The 15,400-nt window shown below is 32.2% G+C and overlaps 1 protein-coding gene across 5 annotated transcripts in view; it reads right to left on the bottom strand.

The window, feature by feature from the left end:
- The window catches only part of Tasp1 (taspase 1), a 282,779-nt gene that overhangs the window by 209,330 nt on the left and 58,049 nt on the right, over positions 1 to 15,400 (bottom strand). The gene's annotated exons all lie outside the window — the stretch shown is intronic.

Raw genomic sequence — 15,400 nt, 5'->3', positions numbered from 1 at the left:
ACAGAATAAGAAAAATAACATAGGTCAAAATTTAAGAAAAAGATCAAGCCTGGACAGACAAGTGAGTCCTGAAGGTAGATGGAACCCAGCAGCATCTATTGATTCATGTTATCTCCAAATCTGGTTTTGTATGTATCTGTACATAGAAGACAAGAGATAAAACCTGAAGATCATGCATCATTAGGAAACATACTGGAGATTTATCCATCAAGAAAGGAAAGAAACCCCAAAAGATATACCCAAAAAAGTGGGAAAGAGAAAAGCCATCATATACTATGATACAAGAAATTTCAAGTCTCAGCCTTGACTCTAGATGTAAGGGAGAAAAAGTATCCCTCAGAAAATTTTTAAGTGAGGATAGTATTCAGACATGTTTAGAGGAGAATTCATACTATGTGATCTGGAAAAGGATCTCAATGTGGCAGTGCTTTAAAAGGCCTCCACCTATAAGTGCAAATACGCCCTGAAAAAAACACACATGCCTTAAATTACCAAGATCTCACAAAATTCCCATGTTTCATTTAACATAGTTTAAAAAGAAAAATTCAAAAAACACATGAGAAATAAACCACCAAGAATAAATGAATATAAGCCAAACAAATATTAGAAAGTATAGTATAATCTAAGAAGACCTCAGATACTAAAATAATCACATAAAAAGTAAAGAACATGAAACTAAAAGGACGATATTAAAAATATCCCTAAAGAGCAAAAAATGATCAAATGACCATGCAGCAAATAGGTTTCTAATTGTAACTATAAAATATTTGTTATATAATGCATTATATGTTAATGCATTATATAACAATATATCATATAATATTCTATATTCTACTAAAACAGTGAATTACATTTGTTAAATTATATAACATATATATCAAAAATTTTAAATTTGGTATGCAGATTTCAACATCAAATTAGACCCAGTTGATAAGAGAAAATGCAATTAAGAACATAACACTGGGGCTGGGGTTGTGACTCAGTGATAGCACTCACCTAGCATGTGTGAGGCCCTGGGTTCAATCATCAGCACCACATAAAAATAAATAAATAAAATAAAGGTATTATGTCCAACTACAACTAATAAATAGATATTTTTTTAAAAGAACATAACACTGAAGAGGTTACTGGAGTTTTCTTATGAGAGTAGACTAAGTTGTTCAGAGTAAATGTCTCCTTGGATAGTGTTAAAAACTGTGGATACAAATGGAAAACACCAACTTTTGAAGCATTAAAACCCTTACACAAAATATCCAGCTAAATTCTGGATGGTAAACTAAGGGCTAAAGTTGTTTTTGTACTGTGAGCACTTGCCAACACTAGCATACTAATGTTTCATTAAATACTAGGGAAAAGAATAAATCTAGGACACATTAAAGGTGGAAAATTTTGAGTAGCAAGGTCTAGGATAGGGGCAGCAGATATCATATCTGGCCACAAAGGTGGTAAGAAAATCTCCCTGAAACAGCCCAAAACAGTCCAAGGAAATGGATGAGAAAAACAAAAAGAGGAGCAGAAGAAACTTAAGGAGCTAAAAGTGAAGGTCATGGGGAAGGGCCCCTCACTGATTCCATTTCTATTTAAATATCAGAATTTCCTACTTCAACATCTTTTGCCATCTATAGTAGAATGAAATATTACTCTGGAGTCCTGCAGATTTAAGAATAAACTTTTGTTTAAACAAATGTGGAAATATAGTAGAAACTCCTCACAGTAAACTGGGGATTTAAAAAAAAATATTAGATGTTGATGGGCCTTTATTTTATTCATTTATTTATATGCAGTGCTGAGAGTCAAACCCAGTGCCTCACACATGCTAGGTAAGCACTCTACCACTGAGCCACAACCCCAGCACTAAACTGGGGATTTGAAGGGCTATTTACCCTCATAGAAAGACTGAACTATAACTAAAAAAAGTCCATCCCTTCCTCTATCATATTAGCTACTGCTTTGCAGACAAGACTGTCTTGGATCATAGAACATGAGGAGAGGAGGAAGAGAAAGTTAAGGAAATGAAAAAAGGATGAGAAGGAAGTAAAAGAGCATGGAAAGAAAAAAATAATCTCTGAGAAAGTTTTGGTCTGATTGAAGCCCTTGCACAGATTTGCAAATATACATATTGTGGAGTCCCAAAAGAAGAGAATGAAAGAAAAGACAGTAAATTTGAAGAAATAGAGGTTGAAAATTTGCCAAATTTGATGAAAGTTAAAATATAACCATCCAAGAGATTCGAAAGAACTCAAAGTAGGAAAATTTGAGAGACTTACCCCTACCCACATTATAATCAACCTGTCAAAGTGCCCCTCCACAGATAGTATCTTCAGTGTCATGCTTATACCCCAGGATCACAGCTGCCACTGCTGGAGAGTAAACCACCATCAATTCTTGCCTTTGCAGGGCCTCAGGACATGCCCCTCTGCAGTTGGTAACCTCTGCGTCAAGGCTAGTGCAACTGCCATCAACATTCACCTCCATAGGATCTGAGGTCATGCATTCCTGATGGTCCAGGACCAATGCAGAGTTACACCACCACCTCCAGAAACACATGTAATATAAATCATTGAGGCACTTGCAGACTCCACTGAGGTTGAATGCAGCTGAAGAAATCATACTGAAGCTATACTTTAATTATAGCTTCAGTATACTTAGAAACAAAGCCAAAGCATCTGCTCAAGTGACAAACAACAATGCATCTAAACAAAAAGGTCTTTTACAATGAAAACCACTCCAGAAAGCTGGAAGAGGCACCAGTTAAACCAGATGTGCAGACATCAATGTAGGGACACAAGAATCATGAAAAAACAAGGAAGCATGACATTACCAAAGGAACACAACTTTCCAGAAATGAATTCTAATATATAGGAAATTTCTTAAATGCCGTGAAAAGGAATCTAAAACAATGACCCTAAGTAAACTTAGTAAGATGAAAGAGAATATAAGTAGACAATTCAACACAATAAGGAAAATAATTCATGGATTGAATGAGAAATTTAACAAAGAAGAAATCATTTTTCTAAAAAACGGAAATCTTGGAGCTGAAGAACTTAATCAATGAAATAAAAAAATGCAATTGAAAGTTTCAACAACAGAGATAGATCGCTCAGTGGTAGAGCAAGAATCATGAAAAAACAAGAAGCTCTGGGCTCAATCCCAAGCCCTCCCACCACACACACACACACACACACACACACTCAACAAAAGACGAGACCAACTAAAAATAATAATTTCTGAATTAAAGATGGGTCTTTTGAAATAACTCAGTTGCATTTAAAAAAAGAAATATATACATGGCCTGGAGATGTAGTTTAATGGTAAAGCACTTGCCTACCATGCACAAGGCCCTTGGTTCAATCCACAGCACTGCAAAAAAATAAAAATAAAGCTTGAGGCTATATATCAGTGGTACAGTGCTATTGTACTTAAACTGCCATAAAATAAGTCAAAGACAAAAATAGCAAGAGCAGAACATCAAGTCACAAATAAGGGAATCCTCATTAGACTAACAAGAGTTTTCTCAGAACACTACAGGACAGATGAAAATGGAACAATATGGTTAGTCCTAAAGAAAAAAAGCTACCAACCAAGAATACTATACTCAAAAAACCCCATCTTTCTGAAATGAAGGAGAGTTTCTTTACCAAGTGAGCAAAATCTGAGGGAATTATCACTACAAGACCAGTCTTCCAAGAAAGATTTAAGGGAGTAGTACATATAAGAGCAAAAGGATGATAATTACCATCATAAAAACATATAAAAGACTAAAACTCATTAGCAAAACAGACACACACACACACACACACACACAAAACTTATCAGAACAGAAAACCACCACACCATAAGGATACACAATAAAAGAGGAAGAAGGGAACAATATACAAAATAATCAGGAGACCAAAAAATTACAGGAATAAGTTTTTACCTATCAATAATAACCTTTAATGCAAATGGATTAAATTTTCTAATCAAAATGTATAGATTGGCCAAATGAAGAAAAATACAAGACCCAATGACAGGCTGACTACTAGAAACTCACTTCACCAGTAATAACACACTCAGAATCAAAGTGAAGAAGACTAAAAATGAATCCCACAAAAATGGAAAACAAAAGTGAGCAGGAAAAGCTATCCTTGGAAAAGATAAATTGATTTTAAGTCAAAATTTGTAAAAGAAAAAACAAAAAAAAGGTTGAAAAAGAGATAAAGGAGTATAACATTATACTATAAAAACTGAATCAATTAAGCAAGAGGATATAACAATTGTAAATACATATACATCTAATACTGAGTACCCAAATATATACAGCAAATATTATCTAAAGGAATAAATAGATTCCAATACAATAATAGTTAGGGACTTCAGTACCCCATTTTGAATGATAGATCACCCAGACAGGAAATCAACTAAAAATCATTGGAGTTAATCTACCCTATAGACCAAATGGACCTAACAGACATCTACAGAACCTTTCATTTAACAGGAAAGAATACACATACTTCTCATCAGCACATGGAACATCTTCTAGTCTAGGCCATATGTTAGGACACAAAATAAGTCTCAAAAAAATTTTAAAAACTAAAATTACCTCATATATTTTCTTTGGCTATAACAGAATAAGACTAAAATTAACAAAAAATGACAAAAACGCATAATATCAATAATCATCAGAAAAACACAAAACAAAACCACAATGAGATATTATCTCACCCCAATTAAAATGGCTATTATCAAAAAGACAAAAAAAATGCTGATAAATATGTAGAAGATGGAGAAATATTATACACTATTGGTAGAAATGTAAGTTAATATAGTCACTATGTAAAATAGTACAGAGGTCGCAAAAAAACTAAAAATGTGACTACCATATAATCAGCAATCCCAATAGAAGATATATATCCAAAGGAAACAAAACCATTATATCAAAGAAATCCTGTATCCTCATGTTTTTTGTGGCACTATTCACAATAGCCAAGATATAGAATTAACCAAAATACAAAGCAATGGATAGATGGATAAAGAAAATATGATGTATATATAAAATATTATTTAGTCATAAAAAATTATAAGATCCTATCATTTGCAGGAACTTGGATGGAACTGGAAGCCATCATGTTAGATGAAATAAACCAGACACAGAAAGACAAATATTGCAAATCACCACAGAAATTCTTACGCATGTAGAAATTTAAAAAGTTGATCTCAGAGAAGAGTAAAGTAGAAGAGTGGTCGCTAGAATGCAGAATAGAGGAGGGATAGAGGTTAAATAATGAGTACCAAAATATAGTCAGATAGGAGGCATTTGTTCTAGTATTTTACAGCACAACAGGGTAACAACTAGAAGAGTCCAAATCGTCCCCAACATACAGAAATGATAAATTCTTCAGATGAAAATACTAATTACCTTGATTTAGTCATTACACATTATACACATGTATCAAATCATCACACTATACCCCTCAAAAATGTACAAATATTATTCATTTGAAAAGTATTTTAAAATTTATCTTTAATTGTCCAAAAGCCAACGACAAAGAGAGATTCTTAAATCTTGTCATCACACATTAGGGATCCTCAAAATAAGATTATAAGCGAAGACAATTAGAAGAGAGTTCAGAAATAAACCCTACATATATGCTCAAATGAATTTCAATAAGGACACCAATATTATTCAATAGGGAAAGAACAGTCTTTCCAACAAATTATATTGAAAAACTTGATAGCTACAAAAAAAAGAATGTAGTTGAACCATTTCCTGATATTTCCTGATATTATATGCAAAAAAAATCAAAATGGATAAAAGACCTAAGAGTAAGAACTAAAATTATAAAACTTTTTTAAAAGTAACAGAAAAGATTGAACATAATACCAAAATGCAGGCAGCAAAAGAAAAAAAAAAAACAGATAAATCACACTGCTTCGAAATGTAAAACTTCTATGCATCAAAGGGCACAAAAAGGCAAAACCCACATAATGGGTTAAGATATTCACAAATCATGTGTTTAATAAAGTGAAACACAGATCATATGAAGAAGTACTATATCCCCACAACAAAATCCAATAAAAAACACAGACTAAGGACATGAATAGAAATTCTCTAAGGCACACATAAAAGTGGTTAATAAGTACATGAAAAGATGTGCAACATCACAATCATGAAAATTAAAATTAAAACCACAGTAAGATATTGCCTTGCACCCATTAAGATAATTATCACCTTTAAAAAGAAAAGAAAAAATGCTAGTAAGGATATGGAGAAATCCTGGTGCAGTGATGGTAGAAATATAAAATGATGCAATCACCACAGAAAATAGTATGGCAGGCAGCTCCTTTAAAAACTGAAAAATATGATTACTATATCATCCACCAATTTCTACTTCTAGAAATCTAAATTAAATGAAAGTAGGGGCTCAAACAGATATTTGTACACATGCCAAGTTCACAGCAGTATTATGCTTAATAGCCAAAAAGAAGTAAACCAAATACTTATCAATGGACAAGTGGGTAAACAAAACAAAATGTATAGATGCACACAATGGAATATTATTAGACCTTATAAAGAAATTCTGACACACACTACAACATAAACTAACCTTGAGAATATCATGCTACTAGAAATAAGCCATTTACCAAAAAAAAATCCCAAATACTATATAATTCCACTATACAATATGAGGTACCTAAAATCATTTTAAATTCATAGACACAGAGAGTAGAAGTCAGACAGAAATGGACTATTCTATGAGCTAGGTGGTGGTGGGGGGGGGCGGGGGGATATGGAGTTACTGCTTAAATTAGTACAGTTTCAGATTTTCAAGATAAAAGGAATTCTATATACAATGGTAATGATGGTCCCACAGCAATACATATATTTGAAGCTACTGAACTATACGATTAAAAAATATAATATGCTGTTTTATGTGGTATATATTTCACAATTTTAAAAAAGAAACAATAAATGTACATGAAATCTTATAGATTTCTTTCAATAGGTAAATGGCTAAACAAACAGAGGCACACTCATACTATAGAATACTCCAGAATATACTTGGAATACTCAGATAAAAAATCTATCCATAAACACAAACACCTGGATGAACCTCCAGAGAATTACACTGCGTAAAAGAAAAGAAAAAAAGCTGATCCCAAAGAGTTACATACTGTAAAATACCATTTATATAATAATCTTGAAAAAAACAATATGTATCAATGAATATATAGAAATATATATATAACATATATGTAATATATATACATATATAACATATACACATACATATGTAACATATATGTAATTATGTACTTCCCTTTCAACTTCAACTTAATAATCCTTCTGATAGAAATAAAAAATCTAGTGAAGTCATTACTAGGCTTAGTTTCACATCCAACATTTTAATAGCAGTAAGAATGATGTTAATAGTTAAAGGTATGCATGTCTTCTGTGAATTGGCAGTTCTATTTCTAACTATCTACCCTGATTTTAAAAAAATGTACAAAGTGATGTACACAAGAATATTTGTGGAATTATCAATGCTAATGGCAAAAACAAATATCCTGAATCCTACTAATAAATAAGAAAATGGCTACATGTGTAACATATATGTTACATATATGTGACTCATATATTACATATATGTGCCACATAAATTGCATATATGTTACATATATGTAACACATATATTACATGTATGTTATATATGTTATAAATATATATGATATAGTTGTGTGCCAGGAGTTAAGGTAGAAGAGAAGTGGATACAGTCATAAAATAGCAACATGAGAGACCTTTGTGGAGATGGAAATATTCTGTATTTGGATTGTGTCAATATTCTGATTATGATATTGTATTATAATTTTGTTATCATTGAAGAAAAATAGACAAAGGGAACATGAGATTTCCTTATATTATTTTTTACAACTACATGAAAATTTACAATTATCTTAAAATAAAAAATGCAAAACACCGTTACTGGGCATGTTATAAAATGACATTAAGGGCTGATATACTATATAACAACTATGATAAAAGTCTACAATTAGAATTAGTCCATAAATGTGTTTTGTATCAATCATATTATCTTTCAAAGTATCCTGTTAAAAGAAAAAATACAAGAGCAAAAAATATAGTTAACAAAAAATAAGAAATTGAAGTCCTATAGTAGAAATGTCTATAAATTAGCAGACAGCACCTTCATAGTGTCAATTATGTATGATCATCCTTTATTTACCAAGGGGCAACAAAGGTACTTCCCTTTCAACTTCAACTTAATAATCCTTATAATATAAATTAAAAATCTAGTGAAATGATTACTAGGCTTAGTTTCACATCCAACATTTTAATAGCAGTAAGAATGATGTTAATAGTTATCATCCAAGTGTTTCTATATGTCAGAGGTTGGGGTAAAAATAAATTATCTACATTTAAGTAAACACAACATCTCCATAATAAAAGTTTCTTGGAAGCAACTTGCCCATATACACACAAAGGTGTATGCCTCTAAAGTCTTTGCTTTAAACTGGTATGTGGTCACTAATAGCATGACTTTGGGAAGCTAGTCTTATCAAAAGTATACAGAGGGCTAGGGTTGTGGCTCAGTGGTAGAGAGCTTGCCTAGCATGTGTGAGGCAGTGGGTTGGATACTCAGCACTGTATATAAATAAAATAAAGGTCCACTGACAACTAAGAAAAAAATTTTTAAAAAGTATACAGAAAGTAATCTCTGAAAATAATCCAGCAACAGACAGGAAAATGGTATGCATGCCTTCTGTGAATTGGCAGTTCTATTTCTAACTATCTACCCTGATTTAAAAAAAAAAAAAATGTACAAAGTGATGTACACAAGAATATTTGTGGAATTATCAATGCTAATGGCAAAGACAAACATCCTGAATCCTACTAATAAATAAGAAAAGGGTACTTTTATAGATAGATAGATAGATTTATAGATATATATGTTTATATTTATATATAACAGCATCAGTTTTTAAAAAATAATTGATCTAGCTGGGCATGTAGTACATACCTATAATCTCAGCAACTCGGGAAGCTGAAGCAGGAGGATCGAGAGTTCAAAGCCAGTCTCAGCAACTTAGCAAGGCCCTAAGCAACTCAGCAAAATCCTATCTCTAAATATAATATTAAAAAGGCTGGGAGTGTGGCTCAGTGGGTAAGTGCCCCTGGATTCAATCCACAGTACCAAAAAAATAAATCTATATATGTCAACATGGACTAATTCCACAATATATTTTGTTGACTGACAAAAAAAAAATTTAGAATTCTATGATACTATATATCTAAAAAAGTTACTAAACATACTATTTATTGTATGGTATTACACAAAGAAGCAAATCAAACCAACAATTGTCACCAGAGACAGCACACTGAGAACAGAAGTAAAGGACATGGTTAGGTTTATGTGAAATATTTCAATTTTGAAAAAGGTAATATGTTCTTATACCACACAATTAAAAAGTAATAAATACTGGAAAGTATATGAAGATAAAGAAATGATTACATATTGGTAGTGAGAATGTAAATTAGTACAGTAATTATGAAGATTAATGGAGGTTCAAAAAATAAAACCATTACTATTTGATTTAGTAATCCCACTACTGGGTATGAAAGTAACATATCAAAAAGATACCTTCACTATTCATAATAGTTAGGATAAGGAATCAACCTCAATGTCTATCAACATACAAATGGATAAAGTAAATATGGTGTGGGTGTGTGTGTGTGTGTGTGTGTGTGTGTGTGTCTGCCTGTGTCTATTCAATGGAATATTATTGAGTCATAAAAAATATGAAAATCCTGACATTTGCAACAAAATGATAGACTGGAGAACATTACATTAAGTGAAATAAGTCAGAAACAGAAAGATAAACACTGCATGATCTTACTCATAAATGAAATCTTACAATAAAAGAAAGAAAAAAAACTGGATCTCACAGAGGATAAGAGTAGAATAGTGGTTACCAAAGATTGGGGAGAATGAGGAGAAGAGGAGGGAAAAATTATCAGGTACAATGATATTACTTGATAGAAGGAGTAAGTTCTAATGTTATATGGCACAGCAGGGTGAATAGTATTAACATAATGCATTATACATCCCAAATTAGTTAGAATAAAAGAATTTGAATTTGAATACACTCACCATAAAGAAATAATAAAAGTTTAAGTTAATAAATATGCTAATTATCTCACTTTGTCACTATCTAATGTATACATGAGTCAAAACATCACATTGTACCTCATAAATATGTAAAAATATGTGTCCATCAAAAAAATTGTTTAGCAATGAATGGTGGCAAATGCTTATCATTTCAGCTAGTCAGGAGGCTGAAACAAGAAGATTGCAAGCTTGAGGTCAGCCTGAGCAACTTAGTAATACCCTGTCTCAAAATAAAACTTAAAAAGCTAGGGATATCGCTCAGTGGTAGAGTACTTGCCTAGCATTTGCAAGGCCCTCGGTTTAATCGCAGTACTGCCAAAAAATAAATAATTCATTAATAACGATATAATGATAGTAGTAATAATAAAGCAATATATATGTTTAAATAATCTACTTCTGCAATATAAATTTATTTGCTAATGCATATCATTTGTTATTACTCTATTATTATTTGTATGATATTTGCTAATAGCATGCATTTATAAAGGACAGGTTTCAGCTCCTGGTAATGAAGCAGTAGATTATACCAGACCCACCTAATAATTACAAACTTTAGACAAAACTTTTAAAAGAAAATAAAAACTTCATGAAGGAGAATGACCAAAAGTTGGTAGAATTATGAGAGGATTCAACCACTGGGTAAGACCCACTTTCATGCAGCTTTTCCCATAGGTCCCTGCGAAATGCGCGCGTGCGTACACACACACACACACAAGAATTCAAGCAGAAAACTACAATTTTATTGCTCTGAGGGGGGGAAAAAATGAAGAATCAGGGCTACTAAAGCAGCTAGAAATGGAGGGCAAAATCCTAGACAGAAGTAAGATACCAACTCTAGGAAAATCCCCCAAATCACTGAATAAGTCCTGTTCATGTAGGATGCAAGACCCATAAAGCCTAGTGAGAAAAATACCAGCTGAAAAACTTACGGGCATTTTGATAAATTTCCACTGTGGGAAAGTCAAAGTTTAAGGTGTCCAGTGAAACCACAGAAAAGTCCTATCTTAGTGGTAAACACCATAAGCCTACAACTAAAAGCTAAATTGACATAGACCCCCTTTAAGAAAGTCTAAAACCAAGCTGTGACAAAAATCAAGATGATCTGCAAATAATTTAATTACATGCCAAAACAAAACTCAACATTTTTCAAAGGAAGATAACAAATCCATAGTCTTTAAAATATACCATCTACAGTGCCTGGTTTGCAACATTTTAAAAATATATTAGACCAAAAAATTTAAAAATAAATAATAAAAAATTAAAAATACATTAGACAAAAACATGTATTAGACATGCATTAAAACAGGAAGACGCGATTTAGACACAAGAGGGGGAAAATCTATCAATAACAATTGACCCCCAAAATGGTCTTGATTTTAGAATATAAACCAAGGATTTTAAAATACAAATGAATATGTTATAAATGGGTATATGGGTAAATACTTGAAGAATTTCAAGAGAAATATAAAAACTGTAAAATAATGGAAATAAAGAGTGGTGATAGTTGTACAACACTGAATATACTTAGCACAACTGAATTGTACACTTAAAAATAGCTAAAATGGTAAATTTTAAGTTATGTGTATTTTACCACAATAAAAAAAAACTTGTGAAAAAAAATAGGCTAAAAGAAAAATACCCACCAACCTAGAAGTCTATATCCAAGAAAAATTATTTTTAAAAGTAAAGGTAAAATAAAGATTTTTCAGAAAATAAAAACTGAGAGATATCTTCACCAGCATACCCACATTACCAGAAACGTTAAAAGAAGATCTAGGCCTGAAGGTAATGAAGTGAGCTAGAAATTCAAACTTGAAGGAAGGAATGAAATCTTAAGTGAATGTGAAAATATTAGGTTTGGTCAATTTATTTAGGCTAAAATTTACAAGAACATCCCAAAATCTTTTGGAATACTCAAGAGCATTAAAAACCTACAAATTATAATCCCCCTCAAAAAAGTGATCTGGTATATAGCATATCATTAGCCAACATCAATACACAATCTAATTTTTACTGAGCACTAGACAGTGGTGTAATGTCAGACAATGTCTGGTTTTTTTTTTTTTTTTATGTGAATAATCGTTATAATCATTCCTTTTAAATTCATCCACCATAGGTAAATACTATTCTATTTTGAAAAATAGAATTTATCACTTAATATTTAAGTACCTTATTTATTCAGGGAAATTTTCTTGCTGATTAGTTATAACAGTCATAAGAAATCTACAGCATATTGTGTTTTTCTTGTTACAAACATAAAAAACTAATGTACAGCCAAAATATTTTTGTCATCCTGCAAAATCTAGGAATAGCCATTTTATAATACCCTTTTATGTAAACAAAGTAAAATAAAATTGTCATGGTAAATAGCTGAGTTTATCTCCACACCCTATTAAAATATATCAAAACAAAATTTAAAGGGAGGGTTAAATATACGAGGAATACAAACTGGTATGATGATGATGGAGGCAATAAAAACAAAATCTTGGAAAATAAAAAGCAAGTAGACAAATAGTAACTAACTGAGGAGAGGAATATGAACTCTAATACCTGAAAGGCACAATATCACAAAATAAACTAATTTCTTACCAAGAAACATCAGAAGAGCTCAGAATATAAGGTATCGGTAGCTCTGACAGTCAAGTTGGGACTACAAACAAGAGAACTGGGAAGAATTTATCAATAAGGAATATCTATGATTGAATCCCTGCCTTAGGCTTGCAGCAGAAAACAAGAGGTTTACTCTTTTGAAAGGCTGAACCACATAGGCCCCAAATTAGTTAGTGCACATCAGGTACAGCTGGAGGCAGGTATCAAGAGCTCTACTGAAAAGAGTTCACATAAAAGCTTGCAAAAAGAAAGATTAAAACTTCAGCCCCGTCACTTCTTCTGTAACCAGAAAACTGGCTATTACTCTGTCAGAACTAAGAAAATAGAATGTTGTGTTGGAGCAAAACCTAAGAGATTCCTCAACAAAAAAACCTGATCACACAACTGCCTTGAGGTCATCAAGACCTTCCCTCACACACAAGGCTTGACAGTGGCTTTTAAGTGGCTCATTCCTAAATATGAAAACAGAGGACCAGTACTAGATAGCTGAGAGAATTTGCCAACATGTCATAGGGTCCACAGCAAACAAACAAAAAACACAAAATAGAAGGGGAATCATCAGATAAGAACAAAGAGCAAACTATAATATCCTAAGAAAGATAAGCAAAAATATTGAATAATTGAGACAAAAGCAAGATTGTATTAAAAAGGGGAAAAAACGTAGTAATCAGAGTTGGTCCTTCAAAAACTAAAACTATGAAAACTAAAATTATAAATTCATCAAAAGTAGATGATTTGTGAGAGAATATTAAAAAAAAAATTCTTCATAAAGTACAGCAAAAGTAAACAGGTATTTTTAAAAGGAGAAAAAGTAATTTTTCAGGAAGATACAGTGAATTGAAGCACATGAGTTAATATCTAATTCACAGAAATAGAAACAAAGTAATAGGAATAGAGAAAATATGAAGAAGTTACTACACATTGTCTAATTTCCCCAAAACTGAAGCACACAAATTTCCAAACTGAAAATGCAAAATGAGTATTCAACATTAAGAATGAAAAGGAAAAAAATCTCAAGATGCTTTTGTTAACAATAATCTAAATATGAAATTAAGAGCTTCCTTCCACAAAAACTAAGAGTCTTGCATAACAGCAAGACTAGAATCCAGATAATAAGAGAATAAGTTTCTTCAAAAACCTAAGGGAAAATGCTTTCCAGTCTCACATGTATCAAATAAAGAGTTAAACAAGAAAGAAAAACACATAAGATCCAGGAAACAGAGAATCTGATACTGGAGAGAGGTAAAAGGAATCCCAAGGTGAAAGTGAGGTAAAGTCCAGGGATGAGAGCTATGCAGCAGATCTAGTTGAGACTAGACTGGAAAATGCCAGGTGGCATATCTCCACAAAAAACAATACACTAGCAAGTGACCTAATTTGTTTGCCTGACATATGACTCTAACATAATTCTACTGCAAAGAAGGGAAAAACAGGGGCTGGGGTTGTGGCTCAGCGGTAGAGCACTCGCCTAGCACGTGCGAGGCCCTGGGTGCAATCCTCAGCACCACATAAAAACAAATAAACAAAATAAAGGTATTGTGTACAACTAAAAAATAAATATAAAAAAAGGGAAAAATGGAAATTCCTATTCTGCTTTACTGCCACACACAGGTTTCTTCCCTCCAACTTCCCTATATTACAACTTGTAAGAGTTGAAACTTATTATAGACTTGCCATGAGATATAATCATGTACTTTTTATAAAGCTTGGTTTCCTTCAAGCTAATGGTTCGTTTTTTCAACTGGTTATTTAAATTAGCTTCAGAATACTTTGACAAAAATAAAGACTTAATTGAAAAAGCCATTAGTATATGTTTTAATATTTTATGCAAATGTGTATTTAATTTAAGGTGTTTTTTTTCCCTCTTTGCAATGCTGGGGATTGTTTTCAGAGGCACTTTACCACTAGAGTATACATCCCCAGCCCTTTTTATTTATTTATTTTTATTATTTACTTTTAAGTTTTTATATATGCAATTTTTTTTTAAGTACTAGAGATTGAACCCTCATGCATGCTAAGCAAGTACTCTATCACTGAGCTACAACCCCAGGCCTTTTTTTAAATTTTGAGACAGGGTCTGTCTGAGTTGCTGTGACTGGCCTCCAACTAGCTATCCTCCTGCCTCAGCTGGGATTACAGGTGTGTACCACCACACCAGACAGTTTTACTTAGCAGTCTCTGCCAAGTTACATTTATTTGTACCTACAATGTATTATGTTCATTTCACTACACACTTACTAGGAATAATATATTTTTAACCCTTTCAAAAATTAAAAGAACAAATTTACCATGTACTCATTTTAATTTGAATTTCTCTATTGGTTATGCTATATTAAATACCTGTGACTTTTGAACATTTTTTTATTGGGCTATTAACTTGTATTTCTGTAGTTTTGAATCTGGTAAACTTCTTCATAAAGATATATATGCTTTTGTCATATTTTTGACAAGTGTTTTTCAGTTTTAATTCTTAATGTGTCAAAGCTTTGTTTTTCTTTTCTTATATTTGTACTTTAAAAATCCTCCCTCAGCTTAAGGACAGTTAAATATTAACCTATGTTTTCTTCCGCCTCATTCTGTCTGTCTGTGTCTCTCTCTCTGCCTGTGCGTGTGCACCTCTCTCT

This window comes from Marmota flaviventris, chromosome 2 (assembly GCF_047511675.1).
Source record: "Marmota flaviventris isolate mMarFla1 chromosome 2, mMarFla1.hap1, whole genome shotgun sequence".
NCBI lineage: Eukaryota > Metazoa > Chordata > Mammalia > Rodentia > Sciuridae > Marmota > Marmota flaviventris.
Note: the sequence above shows the minus strand (reverse complement) of the source record. Positions and strands in the feature narration are given on the sequence as shown.